General features: G+C 42.0%; 1 pseudogene across 1 annotated transcript in view; it reads left to right on the forward strand.

The window, feature by feature from the left end:
* The first annotated feature begins 416 nt into the window (after positions 1-416).
* Positions 417-16742, forward strand: part of LOC108517787 (zinc finger protein 91-like) — a 44074-nt pseudogene continuing 27748 nt past the window's right edge. The window contains exon 1 of the transcript XR_001882207.1: positions 417-483. The product of XR_001882207.1 is annotated as a zinc finger protein 91-like (transcript). The remainder of the gene's footprint in view (positions 484-16742) is intronic.

Consider the following 16742-nt stretch of genomic DNA (forward strand, 5'->3'; position numbering starts at 1 on the left):
CTCTGTCTCAAAAAAAACAAAAAAAAAGTAGAATCCCGGGTCTCCTCTCTGTATGAAGGTTACAGAGAATTACCACTCTCTCGTTCTCTCGTTTATTGTATAAAGCACTTGGATGGTACAGAGCATATCATCACAGGACCCAGCAAACAGGTTAGATTGTATTTCATGTAAGCACACCCTGCCAATTTTAAAATTGTCATCCTCACACATGGAAAAAACCCATAATTCTCATGGACAGATGCAGTCCACAGTCGAAATTGTGACTATCACATGTGAACATGGGGCCGCAGTTGTGATGGCGACTCATTTTAAACCCAGGTCATAGGTTCGTGAAGACTCTCCTCTCTGGACTCAGCCAATTGGAGAGATGTTGACCACATAAGATCACGGGTCCAGAGCAGCACAAAGTTCGCAGAGCAGGTTGCAACTCTCATGCACACCATTTACCATCCTCAAAGTGACCTCATAGGGCCAACCACGCAGGTAAGATTGTGAAACTTATATTCACACCCAGTCAATAGCAAAGATTGTCATCAACTTAAACACACTCTACCAGTACTTTGGGAGGCCAGATCACTTGAGGTCAAGAGCTCCAGTCCAGCCTGGCCAACATGTTGAAACCCAGTCTATGCTAAAATACACAAAACAAACCCAAAAAACCAGGTGTGGTGGTGGGTTCTTGTAATCCCAGTTACTTGCGAGGCTGAGACAGGAGAATCGCTTGAACTCTGGAGGCGTACATTGCAGTGAGCCAAGATTGTGCCACTGTACTCCAGCCTGGGTGATAGAGTGAGACTCAGTCTCAAAACAAAACAAACAAGAAACCCAAAATAGTTTAGGAGAGCAAAACAAAACTATAAGGCCAAGCACGGTGGCTCACACCTGTGATCCCACGTCATTGCACTCCAGCCTGGAGGACAAAAGTGAGACTTCATCTCAAAAAAAAAAAAAAAAAAAAAAAAAAATTGCCAGCTGTGTGCAGTGGCTCATGCCTGTAATTCCAGAACTTTGGGAGGCCGAGGCTGGGTGGATCACCTGAGGTCAAGAGTTTCAGGCCAGCCTGGCCAGCATGGCAAAACCCCGTCTCTACTAAAACTACAAAAATTAGCCATGCACGGTGGTTTGTGTCTGTAGTAACAGATACTCATGAGGCTGAGGCAGGAAAATCAAACCCAAGAAGTGGAGGTTGAAGTAGGCCAAAATTGTGCCACTGCACTCCAGTCTGGGTGACAAAGCAAAACTCAGAAAAAAAAATTGCCAAAAAGAAAAGTTCAGGACAAGATCCATTTACAGCTCAATTCTATCAGACATTCAAAAAGTTGTGGCTGGGCGTGGTGGCTCACGTCTGTAATCCCAGCTCTTTGGGAGGCCGAGGCAGGTGGATCATGAGGTCAGGAGTTCGAGACCTCCTGACCAACATAGTGAAACCCCATCTCTACTAAAAAAAATAAAAATTAGCCCTGCATGTTGGCGGGCACCTGTAATCCCAGCTACTCAGGAGGCTGAGGCAGAAGAATTGCTTGAACCCGGGAGGCAGAGGTTGCAGTGAGCCGGGATCATGCCACTGCTCTGTCTAAAAGAAAAATAATATATAAGTCAGTCTTGTAACTTTTCCTTTTGGTTTTGCCGTTGTACATTTTACTTAAAATAACTTTAAGAAGTAAAAAATGCCTGTCTACATCCATTCCTATCTGCCCTGGAACACTTAATTGGCTATAAGTCTTTTGACTCTTAAGGCCCTCAGCCATAGGGAATCTTGCCAAGGGAAAACTGACACTAGAATTATATGACTTCTCCTGTGACAAAACCTTTTCTATCCCAAATACCAGTATACTGTGCAATACAAAAGTTGGGGGAAAAATATATTTGTGTACTGTTAACAAGTCTATAACAATTTAGACACCAAGGACCAGGCATTTCTTGCATTGAATTTATACACTCCTCAGGATGCTATACCTATGGAGATAAATTGGCTGGAAAAGAGATTAAATTTATTCAATTCTAATTTAATGTTGGTCCTACAATTCTCAACATTTATCACAAGATCCAAATAACTTGATAAGAAGGGTAAATGCACTGTGAGTCTGAGCAAAAACTATGAAGATGCATGCAGTGGTTTTTTGGTTGGTTAGGCTGTTTACTGCCCTCTGACTCTACCTATAATCTTGTTTGCCTAATCCTTGCTATCTTTTTATATGTTTCTTGTAAATATCATGCCAGATACAGCAGAAAGGCAGAATTAAAGACCTGAATCATGATAGCTCAGAAAATAGATTTGATCTGGCATTTTTTTTCTTTTATTTTTGTTTTTGATTATACCCTTGACCTGACTCCATCTCACCCCTTAAACAATTGGCTGTTACATCAGGTCATACCATGTGCTCCCTGCATTATCCAGATTGCTAATATTTAAAACTATTACCACCAGCTAGACTACTCTAGGATTGAGCCTTCCTAGCATTGTGGGACCTCACCTAATGACCAGATCAGACAACTCTAGGAGTAACCCTTCCTAGTGCCATGGGACCTGCTGCTGTTGGCCTGCATATGCATTCTGTAGAATGCTTTTTGGCCAAGAAGAGGGACTGAGGACTAAGCTCTGTTTTTTCTTTTTTTTTTTCTTTTTTTTTTTGAGATGGAGTCTCACTCTGTCGCCATGCTGGAGTGCAGTGGCACAATCTTGGCTCACTGCAACCTCAGCCTCTGGGTTCAAATGATTCTCCTGCCTCAGCCTCTTAAGTAGCTGGGATTACAGGTGTGTGCCACCACACTTGGCTAATTTTTGTAATTTTAGTAGAGATGGAGTTTCTCCATGTTGGTCAGGCTGCTCTCGAACTTCTGACCTTGTGATCTTCCTGCCTCAGTCTCCCAAAGTGCTGGGATTACAGGTGTGAGCCACCGTGCCTGCCCTCTAATTTTTTTATTTTGCCCAGATTCTTATGTAAGGGGTCTAGGGATTCATGCCCTACAAACCACAAATTCTCATCAGATGGGGTTTAGTTGACCTTAGGTGTCAGGACTTACTTTTCAGTCTGACTCTGGCATAGCATTATGAGACAAGAAAAAAATATTTAAACTCAAAATGTATTTCCTTTCCATACCTTGAAATTACCTGACAAAGTCTCTTTTGGGAAAAATTAACATTCTGTAGAGAATCCCCTTCCCCTTTATATTCCTTTTCTTTTGCAGATGCAGGAGATAATCAACTAAGAGCCATGCACCTGTTTAGGTCTGATAAACATTTTACAACCTGCTCTCTCTTTTAAGTCACCTATCTGAGAGATTCCTCTGTACAATAAAACTTGGTTTCCATAATCCTTTACCTTAACCTAAACCTTCCTTTTCATTGATCCTAGGTCTTCAGATAAATTCTACCAATTGTCAACCACAAAATATTTAAATTTACCTGGAAGTCACCCGCTTTGAGTTGTCCCGCCTTTCTGAACCAAGCCAATATATTTCTTTTCTTTTTGCTTTTTTTTTCTTGACAGTGTCTTTCTCTGTTGCCCAGGCTAGAGTGCAGTGGTGCAATCTCTGCTAAATGCAAACTCTGCCTCAACTTCTGGGCTTATGCAATTTTCCTCCCTCAGCCTCCTGAATAACTGGTAATAAATGTGCAGGCTACCATGCTCAGTTAATTAAAAAAAATTTTTTAGACATGTGTTTTTGGCAAGTTGTGCAGGCTGGTCTCAAATTCCTGGGCTTAAACAGTCTTCATTTCTGGGTCTCCCAAACTACTGGGATTATAAGCATGAGCCAACATGCCTGACCAGAATTTTTTTTTTTTTTTTTTTTCTATTTTAGTATTTATTTCTTTTCTTTTTTTTTTTTTTATTATACTTTAAGTTCTAGGGTGCATGTGCATAACGTGCAGGTTTGTTACATATGTATACTTATGCCATGTTGGTGTGCTGCACCCATCAACTCGTCAGCACCCATCAATTCATCATTTATATCATGTATAACTCCCCAATGCAATCCCTCCCTCCTCCCCCCTCCCCATGATAGGCCCCAGTGTGTGATGTTCCCCTTCCCGAGTCCAAGTGATCTCATTGTTCAGTTCCCACCTATGAGTGAGAACATGCGGTGTTTGGTTTTCTGTTCTTGTGATAGTTTGCTAAGAATGATGGTTTCCAGCTGCATCCATGTCCCTACAAAGGACGCAAACTCATCCTTTTTTATGGCTGCATAGTATTCCATGGTGTATATGTGCCACATTTTCTTAATCCAGTCTGTCACAGATGGACATTTGGGTTGATTCCAAGTCTTTGCTATTGTGAATAGTGCCGCAATAAACATACGTGTGCATGTGTCTTTGTAGTAGAATAATTTATAATCCTTTGGGTATATACCCAGTAGTGGGATGGCTGGGTCATATGGTACATCTAGTTCTAGATCCTTGAGGAATTGCCATACTGTTTTCCATAATGGTTGAACTAGTTTACAATCCCACCAACAGTGTAAAAGTGTTCCTATTTCTCCACATCCTCTCCAACACCTGTTGTTTCCTGACTTCTTAATGATTGCCATTCTAACTGGTGTGAGATGGTATCTCATTGTGGATTTGATTTGCATTTCTCAAATGGCAAGTGATGACGAGCATTTTTTCATGTGACTGTTGGCTGTATGAATATCTTCTTTTGAGAAATGTCTGTTCATATCCTTTCCCCACTTTTTGATGGGGTTGTTTGTTTTTTTCTCGTATATTTGTTTGAGTTCTTTGTAGATTCTGGATATTAGCCCTTTCTGACCAGAATTTTTTAATTTAATTTTATTTTTTATGTTTTTGAGACAGAGTCTCACTGTGTTACCAGACTGGAGTTCAGTGGTGCGATCTCGGCCCACTATAACCTCTGCCTTCTGGGTTATTCTCCTGCCTCAGCTGCCTGAGTAGCTGAGACTACAGGTGCACACCACCACGCCTGTCCAATTTTTGTATTTTTTGGTAGAGATGGGGTTTCACCATATTTGCCAGGCTGGTCTCCAATTCCTAACCTTGTGATGCACCCACCTCAGTCTCCCAAAGTGCTGGGATTACAGGCGTGAGCCACTGCACCCAGCTCAGAATCTTTAATATGTTATAAAAAAGCTAACTATATTTAGATTTGTTAGCTAAGAGAAAATTTGTAAAAACATCTTTTATTAAATGTTAGAAGCAAATTTTTGGTCCTGCAAAAGAAATAGTACTTGAATGTAAATTTTCTCAGCAAGGCAATATTTACTTTTATAGAAGGGTGCATCTCACGAATGGAGCAATGGCAAGAGCACACCTGAGGAAGGGAGGGAAAGGGGTTCTTAGCCCTTACACAGGTAGCCCCTACTGCTGTATCATTCCCCTGTTGGCTAGGGTTGGACTGCACAGTTTAAACTAATTCCCATTGGCTGCTTTAAAGAGAGGAGGTGTACAAGCCAGAGTGGTGGGGTGAGCAGTTTGGGCGAGAAATACTTTTATGGAACAGGTGACCAAAGGTGACTCAGGTCAGAGCAGGTGTAAACTACTGATTAGTACTGGTGGGAAGGTTGTTTACTAAAACTGGAGACATAAACAATGAAGAAGTTAAACTTTAAAATGGAGAATAAAGAATAAGAGAGCTGAATATACTGACATACTGATTCTTTGAAGAGAAATTTAGAACTCACTGTATATATATATAAAACTAAGACTACTAGATGTAAAAAAACTAATTATTCAAAGAGCGTGTTTAAGGCCAGGTGTCGTGGCTCATGCCTTGTAATCCCAACACTTTAGGAGGCCGAGATAGGCAGATCATTTTGAGCTTAGGAGTTCAAGACCAGCCGGAGCAACATGGCAAATTCCAGTCACTGGTTAAAATAAGGAAATAAACCGGGCAAGATGGTGCACTCCTGTAATCCCAGCTACTCCAGAAGCTAAGGTTGGAGAATCGCTTGAACCTGGGAGGTGGAGGTTGCAGTGAGCCAAAATCATGCCACTGCACTTCAGCCTAGGTGACAGAACAAGCTTCTATCTCGGAAATTAAAAGAAAATAGAGAGTGTATAAACAAAAGAAAAATATGCTCTTGATGAAAAAAGTTAGAAACATTTGTCTGTTTTGAAATTACTTAAAGGTTGTTTCAAATTGAAAAAGTAAAAATAATGTAGGTTAAAATAAAATATAAAAAGTTAAAAAATGGACCGGCATCGTGGCTTGCCCATGTAATCTCAGTACTTTGGGAGACTAAGACAGGTGGATCACCTGAGACCAGGAGTTTGAGACCAGCCTGGCCAACATGGTGAAACCGCATCTCTACTCTCTACTAAAAATACAAAAAATTAGTCGGATATGGTGTGCACACCTATAATCCCAGCTACTCGAGAGGCCGAGGAGGAGAATCTCATGGACCTGAAAGGCAGAGGTTGCAGAGAGCTGAGATCACGCCACTGGACTTCAGCCTGGGCCACAGAGCAAGACTCGGTCAAAAAAAAAAAGAAAAAAATTAGAAAATTATAAGAAATCATAAAATATATATAAAATCTAGAGAGGTCAAAAGACCAATGTACTTTATTTTATTTTTATTTTCTATTTTTTTTTCTGGGGTGCAGTGGCATGATCTCAACTCACTGCAACCTCTGCCTCCCAGGTTTAAGCGATTCTCCTGCCTCAGCCTCCTGAGTAGCTTAGATTACAGACGTGTGCCACCATGCTCAGCTATTTTTTATTTTTCATTTTTTTGAGACAAAATTTCATTCTTACTGTTCAGACTTGAGTGTATTGGTGCGATCTAGGGTTACTGCAACCTCGGCTTCCCGGTTCAAGCAATTCTCCTGCCGCAGCCTCCTGAGTAGTTGGGATTACAGGCATATGTCACCACGCTCAGCTAATTTTGTATTTTTAGTAGAGATGGGGTTTCACCATGTTAGCCAGACTGGTCTTGGACTCCTGACCTCAGGAGATCCACCTGCCTCAGCCTCCCAAAGTGTTGGGATTACAGGTGTGAGCCACGGTGCCCGGTTGAGGGACTTACAACGTTTTATCAAATTGGCTTTATTATTGATAATACACTGTTAATAAAGTAAAAGTTGATTTTCTCTGGAACAAAAATTTTATGTATTATTAATATACATAAAATATTTTTGTTCACATTTTGAGTGCATTGAAAAAGAGAGCAAAGAAGAGACAGGGTTTTCCCATGCTCTGAGGTGGGCCTGGCTGAGCTCAGGGAGGAAGCCCTGCCTGAAAAGGCTGCAGCCTAGGCTGGCGCTCTTTCTTTCTTCAACCCAGTGTCTGATCACATCATCTGTCACTCAGTGCCTGAGAAGGCGGGGTCTTAAACGTTATCTAATCAGGGATGCTGAACTGGGAACTGTCCAATCAGGCACAAAGCTGGAGCAGACAGGGCGGCTTCCGGGATGTGGCGGGGCCTTTGTCTCTTGCTGCCGCTGGAGCTCTAGGTCTCCTCTTCACTGCTCTGTATCGTATGTTCCAGGAAGCCCAGCCTATGTGGCCCTGTGACCTGCAGGTATTGGGGATCCACAGCTAAGACGCCAGGAACCCCTGGAAGCCTAGAAATGGTGAGAGTGCTAGGTGCGACGTCCCGAGAGAGGGAACGGGGCTGGTTGAAACCGGTGGGAAGCGGCTGTGGCGGGACTCAGGCCTCTCAGTATTCAGCTCCACGATCTGCGCCCCGAGTTCTCTTTGCCCAGTTCGGCCTCAGTCCCCTTCAGCGATAAGATGGCGGCTGCGCTGACAGCCGGGCTCCGGGCATCCTGTCTCTTCCCTGCCCAGTGACTGTGCCCTGGCCTGGAGCCCTCTCTGGGCAGCTCTGCACCGGCAGCGCCGCGTCTCTTCCAGATTGTGCAGGGACCACGGGAGGGTTGTCAGGGGAGAATCCTGACTCGGGGTGCTGGTTCATGAATAGGAAGAGTTTTAGTCCGTGAGCTTCCCAGGGCCTGTTTTTTCCTATTAAAAATTTATGGGCGTCACCTCGAAAATATTAAATAATCAAAGAGTGATTAAAAAATTTTAGAGCACCCAGCTATGGTTTGTAATTTGTGGTCTATGAAAGGACTTGAAGGAAATATTTTTATAAGGTTCATGATAAAGAGAACTAAATTCAGTAATTTGTTAGGTACAGTTATGTGGTTTCCTTTTTTTTTTTTTTTTTTTTGGTTTTGTATTTTTTTTTGAGGAGGAGTTTTGCTCTCTCACCCGGGTTGGAGTACAATGGCATTACCTCAGCTCACCACAACCTCTGCCTTCTGGGTTCAAGCAATTCTCCTGCCTCAGCCTCCCTAGTAGCTGGGATTGCAGGCGCCTGCCACCACACTAGGTCAGTTTTGTTTTATTTTAGGAGAGACGGGGTTTCACCTTGTTGGCCAGACTGGTCTCGAACTCCTGACCACAGGTGATCCACCTACCTTTGCTTCTGAAAGTGCTGGAATTAGAGGCGTGAACCACCTCTCCCGGCCTCGTTTCTTAATTTTTACAATCAAGGTGGAAATATCCTGGTTATGTAATCAGAGCTTAATTGGCATTTTATACTTGGTTAAGCCTAAATTTTGTTTCTGCCAATGTAGTAATTTACCAAAAAATGCTCTTGAGTTTAGATTTTTATTTTCAGAAGTAGAAATCCGGGGACTAGAGACACCTCAATCTAATTACCTGCCACTTAATGATTTTCACACTCCACAGGGGACTGATTTTTCCCTGAATTTTTTACATGTGTCCCAAGCAGGGCCTCAAGTCTACCCCTCATCCCCTATTCCTCCAGCCTAACTCTGGCTTGCAGTAAAATACTAAATTTCCAGTTTCGTCTGACATCCCCAAATGCCAGTTTCTCCTCCCTAATTCATTTTATCAACTATTTGTCCTGTAGTGTACATTTTGTTACCTATTTTAATCATTTTTATTTTTAGATGTTGAGACAGAGCCTTGCTCTGTCACCCAGGCTGGAGTGCGGTGAGGCACTCTAGGCTCACTACAACTTCTGCCTACTGGGCTCAAATGATCCTCCTGTCTCAATCTCCCAAGCAGCTGGAATTACAGGTGCCCACGACCACATCTGGCTAATTTTTGTATTTTTAGTACAGACAGCATTTCACTATGTTGGCCAGGCTGGTCTCAAACTCCTGGCCTCAAGTGGTCCCCCTGCCTCGGCCTCCCAGAGAGCTGGGATTACAGACCTGAGCCACCGCATCTGGCCAAGTAATTATTTTTTTGGCAAAGCATTTGATGGCACATTTAAAAGATTTGTTTTCTTTTGTAAATATTTCCTATGAGAAGAAAGCAAATAATAATCTCCTGACACTGTATTGTAAAATATCTCTGTGCATTTTTGTCTTCTATTTTCCCTAGACACAGATACCTTATCAGAATGTTTTTGGGTCAGGTTTTCCTTTTGGAAACTTTATAGGGTGATGTGTCTTCAGTCACCCTTCAGTTTTTGCTTGGACCTGGGTTTCAGTACTGTATGGGGATAAACCAAGATACCCACCATGGCTATGTCTGCTACAGTGTCTAGTGAATATCAGCTACTGGGTCATATTCTCTCATAGGACAACCTGAGGTATTGAGTGTAGCTTCTCAAGTGTGCAGGTAGATGCCCTGAGGCTGAGAGGCATTTCCTGGTGCACCTTTTTTTAAAGTTAATTCCTTGAGACATTAATATTGCCTTCACCCAATTCAGCTTTCATTTCTTGGAGACACATTGCTGGTCAGCCAATCAGATACTAGTATTGAGGAGAAAACAAATAATTTCTGCCTCCTGGATTCCTTTAGGAGGCAGAAAAATAGTACAAGAAAAAAAGTAAAAAAAATTCTAGAAAAAAGATACCCACCACTCCAAAAGACAAAAAAAAAAAAAAAAAAAAAACCCAAAAAACTGACCCCAGTGAGATAGTATAAGAACTTGCAGAGTAAAATGCTCCTGAGGCACTCACTGGGGGCAGAGTTCAGAGTCTCCTGAGAGGAGGTTATTGAGCACTTAAGTGAGCATGATGGGGTGGGACAGTCTCTCAAGTAACTGAATGGCCTGACTTGACACATGAGGAAGACATATCTGTACCTTGAAAAGCTTTGTTCACTTCTTTTGACCTAAGGGTTTTTTTTTTTCTGTCTTATTTATTTACTTATTTTTGAGTCGAAGTTTTGCTGTATCGCCCAGGCTGGAGTGCAGTGGTGTGATCTCAGCTCATTGCAACCTCTGCCTCCTGGGTTCAAACATGCAAGGAATTCTCCTGTCTCAGCCTCCCCAGGAGCTGGGATTACAGAGGTGCACCACCATGCGCAGCTAATTTTTGTATTTTTAGTAGAGATGGGGTTTCACCATGTGGCCCAGGATGCTCTTGAATTCCTGCCCTCATGATCCTTCCACCTTGGCCTCCCGAAGTACTGGAATTACAGATGTGAGCCACCGTGCCTGGTTCTGTATCCTGGTATTTTGATTTTTGAGTTTAATGCTAAATTTTATGTGATGAAACTTAGTACCTCCTAAAAGTGTTCCCATGTGACTATTTTATTTATTTATTTATTTATTTTTTGAGACAGTTCCACTCTTGTCACCCAGGCAACTCACTGCAACCTCTGCCTTTTGGGTTCAAGTGATTCTCCTGCCTCAGCCTCCTGAGTAGCTGGGATTGCAGGCGCTTGCCATCACACCCGGCTAATTTGTGTATTTTTAGTAGAGATGGGGTTTCACCATTTTGGCCAGTCTGGTCTCGAACTCCTGCCCTCAGGTGATCCATCCACCTTGGCCTCCCAATGTGCTGGAATTACAGGCATGAGCCACTGTGCCCGGCTAATTGTTTACTACATGATTTTTGATACAAATAATAACATAATACATTTATTGTCTGAAAGGAATAAATACATTTGCTTTTCTTACTGAGGTGTAAGATGTAAGCACCTTAAAATTTTCTTCCCTTGTATGAACACTGCGTAATTTTGCTGAATTATTCTACCACCTAGTTATAGTTTCAAAAACCAAGTTAATAACTCTGACATAGAAATTAAAGCTTGGACGGGCGCGGTGGCTCAAGCCTGTAATCCCAGCACTTTGGGAGGCCGAGACGGGCGCATCACGAGGTCAGGAGATCGAGACCATCCTGGCTAACACGGTGAAACCCCGTCTCTACTAAAATACAAAAAAACTAGCTGGGCGAGGTGGCGGGCGCCTGTAGTCCCAGCTACTCCGGAGGCTGAGGCAGGAGAATGGTGTAAACCCGGGAGGCGGATCTTGCAGTGAGCTGAGATCCGGCCACTGCACTCTAGCCCGGGCAACAGAGCAAGACTCCGTCTCAAAAAAAAAAAAAGAAATTAAAGCTTAAGCCCAGTGACTCCAAGCTAAGCCTAATATTGAGTCTGCAAAAGGAGGTTTTTAAAGGCCCAGTTAGTTCCTTTTGGGGGGCCTCCCCTGCAGATGTCCCAGCCTGCTCACCCCAGCTATGGAAGAAGGCTCTTTACTGAGAGAATCTACAGAGCCCTGGAAAGCTGGCAACCCACACGCAGATGCAGTTAAGGTTAATGTAAAAGGGTATGAGGAGGGTCTTGCTGAAGATGAAGTTGTTATTGTTTTGAGGCAGTTTCTAGACTTTTTCAAATCAAAGTTAGATACATGTAAAAAATTGAATTTCAAAGGAGTATTGCAACAGGAGGAAGTAGCAACTATAAGATTTTCAAAGATTGAAAAGATTAGGCAGACAATGACTTTTTTTTTCCCTAGGGAAAAGCAAACACGATTAGTAATGAGGTAGGAGGGGAATGTTTACATGGAGGGTAATAAAATCAGATTTTAGATCAGAGAACGTTTTACCCTGAGATCAGCATGTTCTTAGGATAAACATAAAATGGTGTTGTATGGTAGCTCAGACTGAGGGTAGCTCAAAGTTCAGGAGCCTGTGGGAAGAAAATATACTTACGTTCAGTTTGATTAAGAAGTATTTTATGTTTACCACTGAAGACAAAGTCAGCTGATTTTAATGAGAAAAGGAGAAAATGCACAAAGCATTTTCTGGCTGTGTGATAGGTAAGAAAAGAGAGCAAAAAATAGATACTGTCAAGGTTTCAGAGGAAAGGGAATACTTTATACACTGTAAACGGTTTACATTAATTCAACCATTGTAAAAAGCAATGTGGCAATTTCTCACAGAACTAAAACCAGAATTACCATTTCACCAAGCAACCTCATAATTGGGTATATACTCAAAGAAATATAAATTATTCTGTCACAAAGACACATGCACAAGCGTGTTCACTGCAGCACTATTCACACTAGCAAAGACATGGAATCCACTTGAATGGCTATCAATGGTAGACTGAATAAAGAAAATATGGTATGATCAGGCACAATGGCCCATGCCTGTAATCCCAGCACTTTGAGAGGCCAAAGCAGGTGGATTGCCTGAGCTCAGGAGTTTGAGACCAGCCTGAGCAATATGGAAAAATCCCATCTACAAAAATGCATCTCTAAAAAAAATACAATAAGAAAAATTAGTTAGGCATGGTAGCACATACCCATGGTCCCAGCTACTTGGAAGGCTGAGGAATGACAGTATTGCTTGGCCCACCACGATGGCTTATGCCTGTAATCCCAGAACTTTGGGAGGCCAAGGTGGGTGGATCACCTGAGGTCGGGAGTTCAAGACCAGCCTGGCCAACATGGTGAAATCCCATCTCTACTAAAAGTACAAAAATTAATCGGGCATGTTGGTGTTGGGCATCATAATGAAAAGCATTTTTTGTTTGTTTGTTTGTTTGTTTTGTTTTTTTCCCCATAAAGTGTTTTTGGAGAACATAAAAGAGAATTTTATTAATCATAGCTCTTTATCATCTATGTACTTCATCTTTTTCCACCTTTATTCTTGGTCTCATATTTTTTTCACTTGACTTTGTTGGGGTTGTACCTTTTTTTTTTTTTTTTGAGATGGAGTTTTACTCTTGTTGCCCAGGCTGGAGTGTAATGGCACAATCACAGCTCACCGCAACCTCCGTCTCCCAGGTTCAAGCGATTCTCCTGCCTCCATCTCCCGAGTAGCTGGGATTACAGGCATGTTCCACCACGCCCGGCTAATTTTGTATTTTTAATAGAGACAGGGTTTCTCCGTGTTGGTCAGGCTGGTCTTGAACTCCTGACCTCAGGTGATTCACCTATCTCAGCCTCCCAAAGTGGTGGAATTAGAGAAGTGAGCTGCCACACCTGTCCTGGGTTGTATCTTTTATGTGAAAATGGTAAATATAACTACAGTGTTCTGCTGAGTTCTGTGAGTAGCTCTATCAAATCAGTACGTTTCAGTAACATTATGGGAGTCCCCAGTTTTTAAACAGTATCTCAGAAGCATAGATGAGCTTATAGAGTTTGTGACTGGCATCTGCAGTGAGGACAGTGTTGTGACAGTGAGCCCTGAATCAAGGTCTGTGCTGAGTCTTGGTGGTGTCAGAATTCAAGTGTTAGACAATAAGTTGGTGTTGGAGAATTGCTTGGTGTTCACAAACTCTACAGATTGGGTGCTAGAAGAAAGATATCACAGACTCCTGGATTAGAATAAACCTTTGAATGTCCAGGAATGAGAGGCTGTGCTCTCCTCTACACAGGCTGTCACACTGTCCCTTGTTCAGTGATTCCAGCTCCCCTTCCATAGTGACAGAGAACCGAAAACTTAGAGGAAAGGAGCTGTGATGGCAGATCCCCTTTTGCCACAGCCGCCACCACAAGATTTTTACCCTCTAACTAACATACTCACTAGACATTAATGTGTCCACACCTCTCACAGGACAGGGAACCACACTCAGGAATTTTACTACAGCATTTTTGATCTTAGTGTTTTTTTGCCAAAAACTTATACAGAAGTGTCTCCAAGTCTCCTGGTGTATTCCCACCTCCAGACACTGAATCTGCAGCAGCAATCTGTTTTGTCAACCAACCTAGGGGTCCGGACCACCTGTTCATAAACTCATCTGCCTGCATGGACCCAGAAATAAATGAGTACGGCCCCACCTGGGCCACTATCTAGCACAAACCGGTCCTTCTACCTGGAGTGTACTCTTCCCCACCCAGGGAGTTTTTTTTTAACTTCTACTTTTGGTTTAGGGGTACACATGCAGGTTTGCTCTACAGCTAAAATTGTGTCATGGGGGTTTTATGTATAGATTATTTTGTAACTAAGGTACTAAGTATAGCACCAAAGAGGTATTTTTTCTGACCCTGTTTCTCCTGCCACCCTTCACCCTCAACTAGGCCTCAGTGTCTGTTGTTCGTCTCTGTGTTCATGTTTTTATTATTTAGCTCTTACTTATAAATAACCTGCATTTGGTTTTCCATTTCCGCATTAGTATTCTTTCTTTCTTTCTGGTTTTTTTTTTTTTTTTTTTTTTTAGACAGTTTCACTCTTGTCACCCAGGCTGGAGTGCAATGGCATGATGTTTGGTTACTGCAACCTCTGCCTCCTGGATTCAAGCAAGCAATTCTCCAGCCTCAGCCTGCCAAGTAGCTGGGATTACAGGTGCCTGCCACCATGCCTGGCTATTTTTTATATTTTTTAGTAGAGATGGGGTTTCACCATAATAGCCAGACTGGTCTCCAACTCCTGACCTCAGGTGATTTGCCTGCCTCGGCCTCCTAAAGTGTTAGGATTACAGGCGTGAGCCATTACGTCTGGCCTCTGCATTCGTTTTCCAAGAATAATGGTCTCCAGTTTCATGTTGCTGTAAAGGGCATAATCTTGTTTTTGGTTATTGTTTTCTGTTTGTTTGTTTTTTATGACCACACAGTATTCCATGATGTTTATGTATCGTATTTTTTTATTATTTCATTTTAATTTTAGAGACAGGGTCTCACTGTTGCCCAGGCTGAAATGCAATGGCATGATCGTGGCTCACTGCAACCTCCGCCTCTTGGGTTCAAGCAATTCTCCTGCCACGGCCTCCTGAGTTGCTGGGATTACAGGTGCCTGCCACCACGTCTGGCTGATTTTTGTAGTTTTAGTAGAGACGGGGTTTCACCATGTTGGTCAGGCTGGTCTTGAACTCCTGACCTTAAGTGATCTACCCACCTCCACCTCCCAAGGTGCTGGGGTTACAGGAGTAAGCCATTGTGCCCGGCCCTTTTTTTTTTTTGAGACAGTCTCACTCTTGTTGCCCAGACTGAAGTGCAATAGTGCCATCTCAGCTCACTGCAACCTCCGCCTCCCAGGTTTAAGCAAATATCCTGTCTCAGACTCCCGAGTAGCTGGGAGTACAGATGCCTACCACTCTACCGCAGCCGCTATTTTTGTATTTTTAGTAAAGATGGGGTTTCACCATGTTGGCCGCGGCTGGTCTTGAAACTCCCACCTCAGGCTGATCTCACCACTTGGCCCCCAAAGTTTGGGATCATACAGCATAGCCATCGTGGGGGCAAGCAATACTGCTCATTCCTCAGCCTTCAAGTAGACTGGGACCATGGGATGTGCTACCATAGCCTAACATAATTTTTCTTATTGTATTTTTTAGAGATGCATTTGTAGATGGATTTTCCATATTGCTCAGCTGGTCTCAAACTCCTGAGCTTCAGGCAATCCACCTGCTTGTGGCCTCTCAAGTGCTGGATACAGGCAATGGGCCATTGTGCCTGATCATACCATATTTTCTTTATTCAGTCTACCATTGATAGGCATTCAAGTGGATTCCGTGTCTTTGCTATTGTGAATAGTGCTGCAGTGAACACGCTTGTGCATGTGTCTTTATGACAGAATAATTTATATTTTTTTGGGTATATACCCAATTATGAGGTTGCTTGGTGAAATGGTAATTCTGGTTTTAGTTCTGTGAGAAATTGCCACAGTGCTTCTTACAATGGTTGAATTAATGTAAACTGTTTACAGTGTATAAAGTATTCCCTTTTCTCTGAAACCTTGACAGCATCTAATTTTTGACATTTTAATAGCCGTTCTCACTGGTGTGAATGGTATCTCATGGTTTTTCTTTGCATTTCTCTAATGATTATTGATGAGCATTTTATTACATGCTTGTTAGCCAAATGTTTGTCTTCTTTCGAAAAGCATCTTTTTCATGTCTTTTGTTTACTTTTTAATTAGGTATTTTTTTCTTGTAAGCTGTTTAAGTTTCTAATGGATTCTGGATATTAGACCTTTGTCAGAAGCATAGTTTGCAAATATTTTCTATTATTCTGTAGGTTGTCTGTTTACTGTGTTGATAGTTTCCTTTTCTGTGAAGGAGCTTTTTAGTTTAGGTCCAATTTGTCAATTTTTGCTTTTGTTGTAATTCTTTTGGTATTTTCATCCTGAAATCGCTGCCAGTTTCTATGTCTAGAATGGTATTTCTTCAGTTATCTGCCGGGTTTTTTATAATTTTAAAATTAGCGTTTCAGTCTTTAATTAATCTTGAGTTGATTTTTGCATATGGTGTAATAAAAGGGTCTAGTTTTAGTCTTCTCCATGGTGCTAGCTGGTTATTCCACAACCATTTATTAAATAGGAAATTCTTTCCACAGTTCTATTGTTACTTTTGTTGAAGATCAGGTGGTTGTAGGTGTGTGGCATTATTTCTGGGCTCCCTGTTCTGTTACATTCATCTATGAGTTTGTTTCTGTACCAGTTCCATGTTTCTTTGTGTGCAGTAGCTCTGTAGTATAATTTGAAAACAGGTAATGTAATGCCTTCAGCTTTGTTGTTTGGCTATTCAGACTCTTTTTTGGTTTTATATGAATTTTACAGTAGTTTTTTTTTTTAGTTCTGTTAAAAATATTTTGGTCATTTGATAATAAATAGCATTAAATCTGTAAATTTTGGA

This window comes from Rhinopithecus bieti, unplaced genomic scaffold, assembly GCF_001698545.2.
Source record: "Rhinopithecus bieti isolate Rb0 unplaced genomic scaffold, ASM169854v2 scaffold_42392, whole genome shotgun sequence".
NCBI classification, from domain to species: Eukaryota; Metazoa; Chordata; class Mammalia; order Primates; family Cercopithecidae; genus Rhinopithecus; species Rhinopithecus bieti.